Below are 14445 nucleotides of genomic sequence, written 5' to 3'. Positions count from 1 at the left end.
TAGCTGGGTTTATAGGCACTCACCACCACGCCCAGCTAATTTTTATATTTTTAGTAGAGACAGGGTTTCGCCATGTTGGCTAGGCTGGTCTCAAACTCCTGACCTCAGGTGATCCGACTTCCTCAGCCTCCCAAAGTGCTGGAACTACAGGTGTGAGCCACCACACCCAGCCCTTTCCTCCATTTTCAATGTATTTCAGGGTGTCCTGGACCACCTGGTTACATGAACAAGACCCTCTGCACCAGCACTCCTCTCCCTTTCTCTCTGTGACATCATCACCAATTGACACTCAGAATTTTAAAATTTATTACCATTATTATTATTGTTAGTCTCTATCCAATGGGTTCCACAGGACAGGATTGTTTCGGGGTGTTCGTTGTGGCATCCTCAGCACCCCCTGCCCGGTTCAGAGTGCTTGCATAATAAATGTTTGCCAAATGCATAAATGGGGATCAGGAAGGGATGACTCCCCCCAGATGACCAGGTTAGAACATGGAAGCTGGGCTTGGAACCCAGGGCTGGGTACTTAAGCTTCCAGTGACAGATTCCATGCCACAGAGATGGCAGCTGTTGCTGTCACGATTTTTAGGGTGATATTCCCATCCTTTCCCACCCACAGGGGAGAGCTGGGGGGCAAAAGAGAGAGGTTGGGCTGGCTATGGCCTCCAGCCAGTAAGAGGTGACTCACTCATCCCGTGATGACAGGTGGCATTCCTTCCCTTCCCTGGGGCAGTGGCAGCGAAGGGGGGTGGGTACTTTGGCCTGAGATAAAGGGAGCATCCTGCTTCTGGGAAGAGGACAAACAGGTGGGAGAGATGGCCAGGTCACTGCCTGGAGGCTGGCATGTCTAGGCTAGAGGGTCATCAATTATGATAGGGGCAACCCGGGTTGGGCTGGTTAGAGTGACCCCGAGCCTCCCTAGGGTGAGAGACTCAGGCTCTAGTCCTCTTACCAGGAAAATGGAACTTTCCCGAAGAAAAGAGCATCCCAACCTCTCCTTCAGCAGGTCACAGGGAAATCTCCCAATGCCCCTCCATCATCCCCTGGGCATTTTTGCCTGCATCAAGTGGGACTTGAGCCAATCAACAAACACTTTTTGAAAGAAACATCAAGAATCCCACAGACTCTAGCCAGACAGGCTTTATTTGATTTATTGATTTATTTAGTCTTAACTATGTAAATGACACTTGAATACAGTTCTGTTGCAGAAGACTCAACCAACCTCCTCCCTAGTGAGTTTGCTGCCTCTGAAATTGCATTTGGCTGCAAGTAAAAAGTAACAGACACCAGGGTTTTGCCAGATGGGAGTTCACTTCTCTTGTGTAAAAAGAAGTCCAGAGGTGAGCAAGTCTGAGCTTGCAGACCTGTTCAGGGACATCACCAATGACCAGTTTCCCGGTCTCCCACATCAGTATGTGACTTTCAAACTCCTGGCTCAAGAGGGTTGCTTCTCAGCAAGGCAAGAGGGCAGGGAAGGGACAAAGTGTGTGTGCCCTGGGTCTCATGGCTACTACATGGCACCCACGTGGTTTCAGGGGAGCCTGGGGAGGTCTTATTGCACTTGGGCACATTGCCGCCCCGTTCAAAAGTGAGAAGAAGGGGTGATGAATGATGGCAAGCGCTGGTGGCATCAGCCCTGGATTTCTTTTGTGCCGCCTGATTTGAAACAGATTGTAAATACGGTTTTGCGGGCTGCTTTTTTGTTTCGCCTATGTGTGTAGAGATTTGCCTTATCAGTTTCATCTGCTACGTAGTATTCCATGGCACGAATGGACCATGGTTTATTTACCTAATTCCACGTTCACTGATTTCATTGACATTTAGTTTTCCTGCCTAAACGTCACTGTTATAAACAATACCACAGTGAGCATCCGCACACAGCTCTCTGAGCCCATGCGTATTTCTACAAAACTGGGATTGCTGGACAAATGATGGAAAGTGCTACCACATCACCACTAGGGCTTTGCCAATTTGCACTCCCTCCACCCACATATGAGAGGATGAGAGGGCCTACTTCCTCCACACTCACCAGCCCATCTGTCATTTAAAAAAATTTTTTCCCATTGTGATTATTTTTGTCATAATTTTTTTTTAGCTATAGCTCACTGCAGCCTCAAACTCCTGGGCTCAAGCGATCCTCCTACCTCAGCCCCCTGAGAAGCTGGAACTACAGACTCATGCCACCACACCTAGCTAATTTTTAAATTTTTTGTAGAGATGGGGTCTCACTATGTTGCCCAGGTTGTTCTCAAACTCCCAGCTTCAAGAGATCCTCCTAACTCAGCGTCCCAAAGAGCTGGGATTACAGACATGAGGCAACCCCCCGGCTTTTTGTCGTAATTTGAATTTCCCTTATTAGTACTAAGGTGGACCCCCTTATCATTTATGTATAGGCTCTTTGCATTTTCTGATCTGTTCTTTGCTTTTTAAAATTATTTACCCATTGTTTTGTCCTTAGTTGGTTTCTTTCTTTTCCAATTATGTTAGTTCTTTTCTATGTTTTCTATATTACAAAAAATGCATTGATACTACATTGCTTCACAGCAGAGTTTCTCAGCCTAGCAATATTGACATTTCGGATCAGATAATTCTTTGCTGTGGTGGCTGTCCTGGGCACTGTAGGATGTTTAGCAGCATCTCTGGCCTCTACCCACAAGATGCCAGTGGCATCGCCTACCCCCATGATGACCGAATGTCTCTGCACTTTGCCGAATGTCTCCTGGGGGTAAAATCATCCTTGGTTGAGAACCTCTGATTTCAAGTGTACCGTTTGATGAGCTTTGATCAGTGTGTACAAACAAGAATCCACCACCTCCTCCAAGATCTTTGTATTTCGTTATAAATATTTCCCCCCATCTGAGACTTGGCCTTTCCTATTAGCGTAACCTCGGTCGAGTCACTTCATTTCTCTGAGTCTCAGTTCCCTCAGCTGTGAAATGGGGATAATGATTCTGACCAGGCAGTAGTGTCATGGGACTCAGAGTGAACAATGCATGCGGCTGGCATGTCATACGAGTGCAGTGAGTGCTAATTTTCTAGTCTTTCCTCACTGTGTGTGTATGTATTTAGTCCATAGATATTACCTGAACACCTACTATGTGCCAGGCCCTGGGCTAGGCTCTGGATACAGTGGAAAACAAGACAGAAAAGGTCCATGTCTCTACTGGGAGAGGCAGAGAGCAAAGAAGCCAACAAATGAACACGAGTAGTGTTCCTCGATGACCCCACACAGACCCATGCTGGGAAGCAACAAGACGCACAATGTGGTGGGGAGGCACCGGGGTGGGTGGTGGGCTTTGGAGAGAGTGAGGAGGTGCCGTCCAAGCTGAGAGCAGGAGAAGCTAGAGCAGCACGGAAGGGAGGTCTGGCCAGAGGGAACAGCAAGTACAGCAGCTGTGAGGCTGGAGCTTGGACCTGGAGAGCTCCCATAAGGCCTTTCCCACTGCAGCCGACAGGGGAGGGGAACCCCAGCTCAGGCCTCTTGGGAGAGCAGGGAAGGGCAGGTGTTTAGGGCTGGGCCCAAGGCCAGATAATGTTGGGGAGTGGCCGAGAGTACAGCAGGGCCAGGACCAGGTGGGCTGAGGGCCTGGGACCTGCTTTACCTGTAGGCCCTTGTGGCTCCTCCTGTTCTGACTGTGGACTCTGTTCTGTTTCTGCAGCTTCCCCAGTGGGTGGGGTCTTGCAGCCCCTGACTCGGTATTTTTTGGGACTCTGCCAGGCCAGACAAGTATTGCTACACCCCAGGCACCGGGACCAAGCCCAGGGTCTTATGTGCAATCAGCACCCAGAAAACGTGTGTGGAACTCAACTGGAGTCTGCCTCAGTTTCTGTATCTTGTATTTCTGACCTCTGCCATTCACTCTGATTTGCCATGTATCACAACCAGCACTCTGAGAGTTGCAGGGGATACTGCAGTGACCACCATATATGGTCCCTGTCCTTCGGGACCTCACAGTCTGGCTGGGCAGAGATAACTCCATGCTTGGCACTACGGGGGTGAGTGTGGCAGGGACCATCAGTGTCTACCAATATCCATCAGCTTTTTTCTCATACTGAGAGAATTTTGGAGCATTAGTGGAAAGCACGCAAACATAATCAACAGATAGTGATTCTATTTCCTAGCCTCCTTTGCAGTTAGGCGTGGTCATATGACTAAGCTCCAGCCAATGGAATTAAGTAGAAGTGATAGGCACCGCTTCTGTGTCCTTAAGAGGAATGACCCTTTCTCTCTCCTCACTGCCTGGAATGTAGATGCGATGGAGAAGCTATAGCAGCTGTTTTGGACTTGACTGGAAGCTATGGATTGAGGATGACAACAACCAGATAGAAGGAACCCAGATTTTCAGAATGAGATTGCAGAACTAAACCTTCCCCAATAGAGGCAAAAATTTTTAAAGCCTTGACAATGAGAATGAAGATTTTTTGAGATAAAGTTTCCAGGAAAGACATAGCATATAGGCAGATCCGGGGGCAGGAGAGAACATGGAGAGTCCGAGGCACCTAGAGAAGTGGAGGATGGCTGGACCGTAAAGGACAATGGGGCAGGTGAGATGGGGCTGGAGAGGTGGCAGAATCCACTTTGAGGAGCCTGGAAGAGCCAGGTTAAGCCCTTTGGGCTTTGTCCTGTGGGTAAAGGGGAGCCATGGAAGGCTTATGGCAGGAGAGGGAGTGATCAGATTTGCTTCTTAGAGCAATCTCCCTGGCCACAGGGCAGGGGATGAATTTATTCATTTATAGAATTCAGGAAAAATATCGAGGCCCCACTATGTGTCAGGCACTGAAGGTTATCAGTGAACAAAACAGACCCAATTCCCACCCTCATGGAGTTGCAACCTGGTGGGGTGAGACATGAGTGAAATAATCACACAGGTAAATAAGAAATGTGATCAGGGCAATGGAGAGATGTATGTCAGCATGTGAGGTCTGTAATGAGGGATTCAACTTGGGGGGATCAGAAGAGCTTTCCTGAGCAAGGTGACAGGGAAACAGGAGCGGGAAAAGTTCCGTTCAGAGGGAACAGCATAGGCTGTTGATGCCCAGACAGCAGCACGGAGAGCGGGGGCTTGGCTGGTGTCCAGGTGGAAGATGATGGCAAAGCTGGAGAGATGTGGGCAAAGATGGGGAAGGAAAGCAGGGACTCTTGAGGGCCAGCCAGCTTCTGACTTGAGCAAGGTGGGTACCAACAGAGGAGGCCAGTGGGGAGGAAATATGATGAGTTCAAATATAGTGTGCTGGATTTGAGGTTTCCATAAGCCAATCAAGTGGAGATGCTGAGTGGGGCTTTGCATACAGGGGTCTGGCACTCAGAGGGACTCCCTGGCCAATCGCAGTCGTGGTTCTCCCACCTGGAGCACTGTGTGGACTCCCAGTCTCGAGCTTGCCAAATGCCTTTGGGGGCACCTCGTGTGTGCCGGGAGTTGTGCTTATGGTAGACATAGCGGTTGCCCGCCCATGACTCCTTTGCTGACGGGATTCAGTTTTGTTGGTTGTACGTCTACTCAGGAGCTCAGGGACAGTGGCTATTCCTCGCCCTGGCTTCAGAGTGAGTTATAGGTCCAAGCCAACTGTGGTCATTCTCATTCCTCCATCAGTGATTGGTTTGGAATTATAGATGTGATGCCATCTTGGCCAATAGGAAGTCTGCAGATCTGCAGGGGGGAAATTTGGGAACAATTTTCTCCATCATAAAAGGAGACAGGGGAAAAAATGCCCTCCTGCTCTTCGCTTGGTTTTATCATGTTCCAGTGTGATGCCTGGAGCCACAGCAGCTGTCTTGAAACCATGAGGAGACATGTCCATAAATTGCTGAGAATGACATAGAAAGATGAAAAGAATGTGAATCACTGGTTACATCTTTATGCCTCCAAATGAAACAACCCTGTTAAATGAAATTATAAGTCTTCTAGCTTTTTTTTTTTTTTTTTTTTTTTTTTTTTTTTTTTTTTGCCTTCTTTAGTCAAGTGTTTTTGCTCCTTGTGGCTGAAGACATTCTAAGAAAGTGTTCTTATGCACTATCTCAATCCTCTTGTAAACCTCTGAGGTTGATATTACTATTATAGCCATTTTATCATAAAGAAACGGCGGCTCTGGGCAGTAAATGACTTTTCCAAGGTCACAAGGACAGTGAGTTACAGAGCTGGGATTGGAGTCAAGGCTCAAGGGTTGATCTGAGAGTGCGACTGAGCTGTAGCCACATTTCCTTTTAAAAGTCTTTCCCCAACACGTTTTTAGGAGGGAACCATAACCCTGTTCTTATTTTTCTCTGGAAAACTGTGATTATGGTTGGTGGGAAATTTAGAGTGGGCTGTGTTTCTTTGTACACAGTTAATGGCTTTGATTATATGTTTCTGGCTTCTTTATTCTGAGAAAGGCTGCCATTGGTTGTACAATATAATCAAATCATTTCTTATGTAAACAGCCGTCTGGCACAGAGCCAGGGCAGTTCCATCAGCAGGAAGGTGAAAATGAAACTGTGTTGCCAGCCCCGGAAAGCAATCTGCTATTCAGCAGGAAAAGATCAAGGGTTAATGACATGGAGTTGGGCAAAGGCTGTTGCCGTGGCTCTGAGCATTATCAGGAGGCGGGGAACAAAGAATGGTTGTTAAATGGGTTTGTTACAAAAGTTATTTCCTAATGTAATTCACGCAATGCTTGCCAAACACCAGGCATATCCTTAGAAAGCAGAAGGGAACAAAAGGAAGGAAAGAAGGAAGGAAGGAAGGAAGGAAGGAAGGAAGGAAGGAAGGAAGGAAGGAAGGAAGGAAGGAAGGAAGGAAGGAAGGGAGGGAGGGAGGGAGGGAGGGGGGGGAAGGGAGGGGAGGGAAGGAGGGGAGGGAGGGAGAGTTTTATAGTCAATTATAAGACTCTTAGAAAGAATTACTATCCTTAATATATAAAGAGTTCTTGCAAAACAGTAAGAAAAGGCAAATACCTTATTAAAAATCCACTATTCTGGCAGGTGAGGTGGCTCATGCCTATAATCCTAGTACTCTGGGAGGCTGAGGTGGGAGGATTGCTTGAGTCCAGGAGTTTAAGACCAACCTGGGTAACATAGCAAGATCTCATCTCTGCAAAAAAAAAAATAAGGAAAATTAGACAGGTGTGGTGGCATATGTCTGTAGTCCCAGCTACTTGGGAGGCTGATGTACGAGAATCGTTTGAGCCTGGGAGATGGAGGCTGCAGTGAGCTGAGATTGTGCCACTGCACTCCAGCCTGGGAGACAAAGGGAGACCCTGCCTCAAAAAAAAAAAAAAAAAAAAAAAAAAAAAAAAATATATATATATATATATATATATATATATATATATATGAAGACAAGTTCCACCCCACCAGTTATCAATGATAAGCTACAATGATATGTCATTTTCTGCCTATCAGATTAGAAAAAACAAACAAGATTGGCAACTGTCAGTGCTGCAGAGTATGGGGAGATAGGGATTCTCATTCTGTCCCCAAGGGGCTCTACAAGGGTCTCTGGGAGCAGAATGGCAACAAGCACCATGCCGTTCACTGGGCAGAAATTTTAAAACAACCTGGAAATTTAACTTGGGGGCATTTATTCTAAGATATAATAGACCAAGTAGTCTCCGTGGGGAAGGTTGTTCATTGCAGCATTGTTTATAATAGTGAAAAATTGGGGGAAAAAAATTCTGAAATGCCAAACTACAGAAGATTCATTAAGCAAACAATAATCCTCATATAATGAAATGCTGTATTAAAAATTTATGAAATTGCATTAAACATAAAACATTGTGTTAAGCTGTATTAAAAATACTCATTAAAATGGCAATATAGAGGGCCGGGCGTGTTGGCTCACACCTGTAATCCCAGCACTTTGGGAGGCCAAGGCAGGTGGATCACAAGGTCAGGAGTTTGAGACCAGCCTGATGAACATGGTGAAACCCCATCTCTACTAAAAATTCAAAAATTAGCCGGGCGTGGTGACAGGCACCTGTAATCCCAGCTACTCGGGAGGCTGAGGCAGGAAAATCGCTTGACCCGGGGAGGAAGAGGCTGCAAGTGAGCCAAGATCATGCCACTACACTCTAGCCTGGGTACCAGAGTGAGACTGTGTCTCAAAAAACAAACAAACAAACAAACAAAAATGACAATATAGAGAGATGGCCATGACATTGTAGAGAAAAGCATTTTCATGTGCATAATCTTATTTGTATTAAGTTGTGTGTGCAATGGGCATATATTAAAAAGAGTATTCTAAATGGTGTTTGCCAAAATGTCAGCAGTGTTTATTTCTGGGCAGTAGGATTTGGGATAATTTTTACATTCCTTTAAATCAGGGTTTCTCAACCTTGACACTATTGACATTTTGGGTCAGATAATTTTCGTTGCAGGGGACTATCCTGGGCACTATGGGATGTTTAGTGGCATCCCTGGCCTCTCCGCACTAGATGCCAGGAGCACCCCTACCCCCAATCCTAACAACCAAAAATGTATCCAGATATTGCCACATGTCTCCTGGGGGACAAAACCACCCTTGGTTGAGAACCACTATTTTAAATGCTTTTCTGCATTATTTAAATATTTTGACAACAAGCATGTATTGTTATCATAATCAGAAAAACAAACATATTTAAAAAAATATTCAGTAATGTCATCTGTGGCTCTGTGAATTGACTTCGGATTTGGTCAGCAAAATTCAGTCAGAGAATACAGAAATCTGTTATCTTCTTATGTCTGACACAAGGTTCTGGCGAAATATCTGGACATTTAGCAAAGTTTTCCCTGGGTTGGTTTTTGCTCAAAAAACAGCTCCTTTTTTTGCTATGGATTTGAATATAATTAAACTTCTAGAGTGCATGCCTTGACGGTCTTGCCCACTTTCTCTTCTCTTGGTAACTACTCCAATTTTGAGGGGATCACCACGTTTCTCTCGTGTGGTCCCCCTATTTGGGGAGCTGACTGCCTTCCTGACTCCAAATCTAAGCTAATTTTCTAAATCTCACCTTCGGCTGCAGCCACTGGTTCAAGGACGGACATGTAATTAGGTTAGTTTGAGTCTAGAGAAGAATCAATGTCAGGGGCCCCTGGAATACATTCCACGTAGCCACTCGAAGAGATCTTCGTCTGGACAGAATGAGACCTGGAATTGTCATGCTTGTTTGCTTGTTTTAATGCCGTGAAGAAAACCAGCCAGAGGGGGAAAAATAATAATAATAATAATAATAAATAAAATTTTAAAAATAAACAAATAAACCAGCACAAGGAAGCAGAGCTGGGTAAATCGCAGAGGAAAAGAGTTGAAGCTCGATCAAACCAAGCCTGAAGCTCACCCTTCTACTAGGCTTTTAATTAATACAAGCCAGTAAGTGCCTTTTATACTTTAAATCAGTGTGAGCTGAGTTTCTATTCCTTGCAGCCCACAGCTAACTTGTACAACCTCCTTCGATAGAGGAACCTCTCCCAGAGCCCTGCATTCATGTCATTTTAGCAAATATGTATTGGACGCTTACTGGATGCCAGGCCCAGTGTCTGGTCCCGGGGGGACGAAGATGATCCCAGGGGACAGTCCCGGTCTTTGAGGAAGGTGCTGCCAGGTTGGGGAAGACGAGGGTGTGGGATGTGTGCCATGATGACAGGGACACAGAGACGCAGTCGGCTTGGGGTTGCAGAGAAGAAATCCTTGACTGAGCCCGTCTGAAGGGAGAGTAGGGGAGGGAGAAGGGCGTCTGCCAGCCTGGACGCTTGAGAGATTGCTGTAGGGCGGGGCAGTCACCGTGCGCAGAAAGGAAACAGCTGTTGAGATGGGGAGCATGACCCCAGAGGCCTCCGGGGGACCCCACATAAAGGGGGCTCAGGCAGGGCTGGGTCCCCAGAGATAACCCTGCAGCTTTAGAGCACGAGCCACCCCGCCACTCCGCCGCTTGGTGCAGTCCAGCTGCTGGCAGAGAAGGTGGGGGTTGGGGAGGGAACTCTCGTCAAAGCCCAGCTTTTACATTCCAAGAATGAAAAGACTAAGATAGCAAAGATGACACTTTATGACCAATATTCTTTCAACAGCATTCATTCCACACAAGCTCCTATGGCAGAGGGCAAAAGTCAACCCAGGCTTAGGGATTGGTGGGAGACAGGTAATGACCTATAACCCTGAAAAATATAAAGCTTCCATCATGCTCTAGGGGTTTCTAACAGACATTCCACGGAAGTCAGGGAAGGCTTCTTGGAGGAAGAAGCACTTAAGCCAAGAGCTAAAGGGAAAGGAGTTCCTTGGCAAAGCTGGGAGGGAAGGGGTTTCAGATGGAAGGAACAGCCTGTGCAAAGGCCCTGTGGCAGGAAGGAACATATATGAGCAAGGGCTTTGCATTTACACCCTGGTTTTCACGGGTCCTGACTGCAAGCCTGTAAAGTAGGTCTTGTTATCACCATTTCAGAAATGAAGACATTGAGACTTAGAGAAGCTGTGACCTGCCCAGGGACACACAGCCAGGAAGCAGCAGAAATAGGAATTGAACCTGTGTTCTTCATCATACCCTGATCTGTCCCTGGTGGGGGTCAACCAGCAGCTTTCTGAATGCTGGGATACGTCTCTTTGAGAACACAACAGTTCTAAAAGTGTGATTCAACAATCCCTAGGGGTCCCCAAGACCCATTCAAGGGGTTCATAGGATTATTTGCCGTTTTTATTCACATTCTCACTTGAGTGTAAAGAGTTTGAAAAGCTCATTGATAGATGTTTAGATTCCACATTGCAACTGAATTTAAGACATTACTACTGGCTAGTTTTTGTGTAGCATTAAAGACTACTCACGGCTGGGTGCAGTGTGGTTCATGCCTGTAATCCCAGCACTCTGGGTGGCCGAGGCAGGCAGATCACCTGAGGTCAGGAGTTCGAGACCAGCCTGGCCAACATGGTGAAACTCCGTCTCTACTAAAAATACCAAAATTAGCCGGGCATGGCAGTGGATGTCTGTAATTCCAGCTACTTGGGAAGCTGAGGCAGGAGAATCACTTGAACCCAGGAGGCGGAGCCCGCAGTGAGCCAAGATTATGCCATTGCACTCCAGCCTGGGAGACAGAGTGAGACTCTGTCTCAATAGATATGTATTTCACAATGTGACAATATCCTCCCTTTTTCCAACTATATGTCTTTGGAAGCCAGGTTTTCTCAGGTACTTCATCCTAAACAAAGTCTCACAGCAGATCCACCACAGAAGCAGGTGTGAGGACCCGCTGTCCCGCGGAGGCCAGCTGTTAGAGAGAGATGCAGAAATATCCACAATCCAACAAATGCCACTTTTCTTGCTAAATTTGTCTGTTTTAAAATGCATAGTTATTTATTATAAAAAAGTTATGTTCATGTAATGGATTTATTATTACATTGGAGTGAATAAATAAATATGTTATACATTTCTTAGTTTTCATTTCTAACATGAATATCAACTGGTAGAATCCACACAAGCAAAAGCTCCTTGGGGTTCTCAGCAGTTTTTCAAAATGTAAAGGGATCCTGAGGGCCACTCTCTAGGGAGGCTGCAGAACTGGCCTGTCTTCCCTGCCCTGCACCCAGCTAGGCCCCTGTTCTCTCCTTTCTCCCTTCCGCCCTTCCCCGCTGTAAGTCTGCACTCAGCGCCTGTCTTCCCTGCCCTACACCCCACTTGGCTCCTGCTCTCTTCCTTTCTCCCTTCCGCCCTTCCCTGCTGTAAGTCTGTACTCAGCGCCTCCGGGAAGGGCTGGGACACCATGTACGGGGATCCCAGGAGGCTTCCTGGCTTTTGAGTTTCAAAAGTTGAGAGCAGGAAGAATTCACGTCTTGCAGAGAGCAAGGTTCCCCCACCCAGAACCAGAGCCAGGGTCGCGGGGCAGGTACAGAGAGGGGGTGTCAAGGGTGGTCCCCAGCCTGGGGCTGAGCCCAGAGAGGCCCAGAACCTCAGGTAGAAGCAGCTTCTCCAGGATTCTGGAAAGGCAGCCTCCAATCAGCCCTTGAAGTAGCCAGGAAGCAGCCAAATGACCCCCAGGACCAGGGGCGATGGAGAAGGGGCAGGCACAGCACCACACAGGGCCTCAGGTGGGGGCCAGCCTGCATCAGGCAATGCCTGGTGGGAAGACGACACCCAACGCCAGTGCCCGCGTCCTCATTCCTGTCCCTAACACCTTAGCCTCATAAAAGGCCAGGGGACCCAGGGCCTTCCTAGAAGTGGGGTGGGGCAGTGGCGACGGTGGGAAACACCATCAGACGAAGCCCCCTCCAGCCTGGCATAACCACGGCACAAAATGGAAAATCAGTGCCATTTGCGAAAACACGAAGAAACTCTACAGTGCCAGCGTGTGAACTGGGACTCATACCCACCCCATGTGGAAAAGCCCCACTCATGTGGGATGTAAACCTCCAGGACAGATCTTTCTTTGGGCATCAGAGAGGTTGAGTCACTTGCTTGAGGCAGCTCAGCAGGAAGGGGCAGAGCTGGGATTTGCCCCAAGGCCCTGGCTCCAGCCCCCATGCCCTTGACTCCAGGCTGCTGAGGGAGGGTGTTCATCCCCCAGGCCTGGCCAGAGTGTGGGGCTCAGAATCCCAGGCTGGGCCTGAGGGTAGCCCCTGGGATTAGAGGATTGGACCCCAGGCCCATCAGGTGAGCAGAGGCCAGTCAGCCATGCAGGGCTTGGTGGAGCTGGGTCTCTTGCCCAGACTGTGCACCAGGTGCCCCCTCGCCTGCTGAGTACCCCGGGAGGGGCGGGTGAGGGCCTCACCTGGCAGGACAGGTTCTTCAAGGTCCTCTGCCTGGGCGGTGGTTTCCTGTGCCTCTCACTCCTCCCGGAAGGGTAGACAAAGATGCCCCAGAAACAGGCCCAGAGAGGCCAAGAGATTAGCTAGAGGTCACACAGAAGGTCATGGGAGTGTCAAGACCACCCCTTATGGAGGCTTGGAGGAGGCAGAGCCCCTGAGCAGGGAGGCACAGAGCTGGGTCCCTGTACCTGCCCACGCATAGAAGGCTCTTGGGGGACGTGGGGGCAGGTCCTGAATGGGTTGCTGACTGAGGCGGCACAGACGTTGTCCGTGATACTCCCCTCTCACCCTCCACATCTACACCACCGTAACTGTTGGGTTTATGGCCTAAATATCTCCTTTATCCAACCACATCTCCTCACCTCCCTGGCCAAGCCCTGGGCCAAGCCCCTCCCTGTCACCCATGGACTGTGGACATCGCCCCTTCTCTGCTCTTCCTGCTTCCAGCCTCACCCACTCTCTTCTCCACACTCCTTCCTCTGCCTACAACCTTCTGTGGCTCCCACTCACTCAAGAAAAAGCCCAAACTCCTCTCTGTGGCCACAGGGTCCCTGGTCGACTCTCCTGTCTCATCACCACTTCCAGTATCTGCTCCTTTGACCTGTGACTCTGGTGCAATGACCTTGAGTTTCTGTCCACCAGACATTTACACATTCTGTTTCCTCTGTTTGGAACTCTGTTTGCACTATTTTTGTTTTTTTTTTAATTTGTAAAAATTGAGATGAAATTCGTGTAACATGCAATTAAACACTTCAAAGTGAACAACTCAGTGGCATTTAGGACACTCACCACGTTGGGTAGCCCATATCCTGGCACTATTTCTGCTGATCCTCCTTTTCATCCTTTCAGTCATCCAGACGTCACCTCCCCCAGGAAGCCCATCTTGACCCTCCCCTCTTCCCCAGAGTTTGGATCAGATGCCTCTTTGGAGATGCCAGGGCCCCTGTGGCTCCCCCACTGTGTTGTGTTGCCCGCCAGAGTGTGAGTGGGCTGAGGGCAGGAACCATGTCGGATTCTTCTCAGCACTCATGGCACCCGCACATGTGTGGACTTGGGGTGTGTTTGTGATGAATAAAGACAGAGGCAGAGACAGGTGGAGAGATGGTGAAATGTGAGCTGATCATCCCCTTTGTGCCAGGCCCTGTGCTCAGTGCTTCTGCGTGTCACACAGAGGGGGACAGAGCAGACATAGAGCCTGCCCTTGTGGAGCTGACATCCCCAGGGGCGGGGTGAGGGGTGGGCCAACATGCCCCCTGGCAATTACAAGATGGCATCATCAGGTCTCCGATGACGAGTGTAAGGCATTGTGGGAGCACCCAGAAGCCTCCTGACCTGCCTGGGCTGGGAAGGTTCCTCCAGGTGGCATCTAAGGGTTGTGAAATACAGAGAGGGGTGAGCAGGTGGGTGCAGAGGGCTGGCAGGGAGAGTCCCCAAAAGAGAATGCAGCAGGGACAAAAGCCTGGCCCAGGGGATCCCGACTGCGGTGATTTTGTTCTCCCCAGGAATATTTGGTGCTGTCTGGAGATGTTAGTTTTCACAACTGGGGAGGGTGCTGCTGGCATCCAGTGGACCGAGGTCCCGGATGCTGCTTAGTGTCCTGCAGAGCACAGGACAGCCCCGCAACAGAGAATGGTCCAGCCCGAGGCTGAGAAACCCCGGCACAGAGGCAGGCCTTTGGGGGCACTAAAAGAAGCTCAGGAGAGGA

General features: G+C 48.6%; 1 protein-coding gene and 1 long non-coding RNA gene across 2 annotated transcripts in view; one reads left to right on the top strand and one right to left on the bottom strand.

Moving 5' to 3' along the window:
- The window catches only part of PEDS1 (plasmanylethanolamine desaturase 1), a 294224-nt gene that overhangs the window by 42728 nt on the left and 237051 nt on the right, over positions 1–14445 (top strand). The gene's annotated exons all lie outside the window — the stretch shown is intronic.
- On the bottom strand, positions 1189–13063 carry LOC144331559 (uncharacterized). The gene is made up of 3 exons (XR_013398844.1): positions 12704–13063; positions 6932–7067; positions 1189–5805 (listed from the first exon to the last, which is right to left on the bottom strand). It is a non-coding gene; the product is annotated as an uncharacterized LOC144331559 (long non-coding RNA).

Source organism: Macaca mulatta, chromosome 10 (assembly GCF_049350105.2).
Source record: "Macaca mulatta isolate MMU2019108-1 chromosome 10, T2T-MMU8v2.0, whole genome shotgun sequence".
Lineage (NCBI taxonomy): Eukaryota > Metazoa > Chordata > Mammalia > Primates > Cercopithecidae > Macaca > Macaca mulatta.
This window is presented reverse-complemented; position numbering and strand designations above follow the sequence as displayed.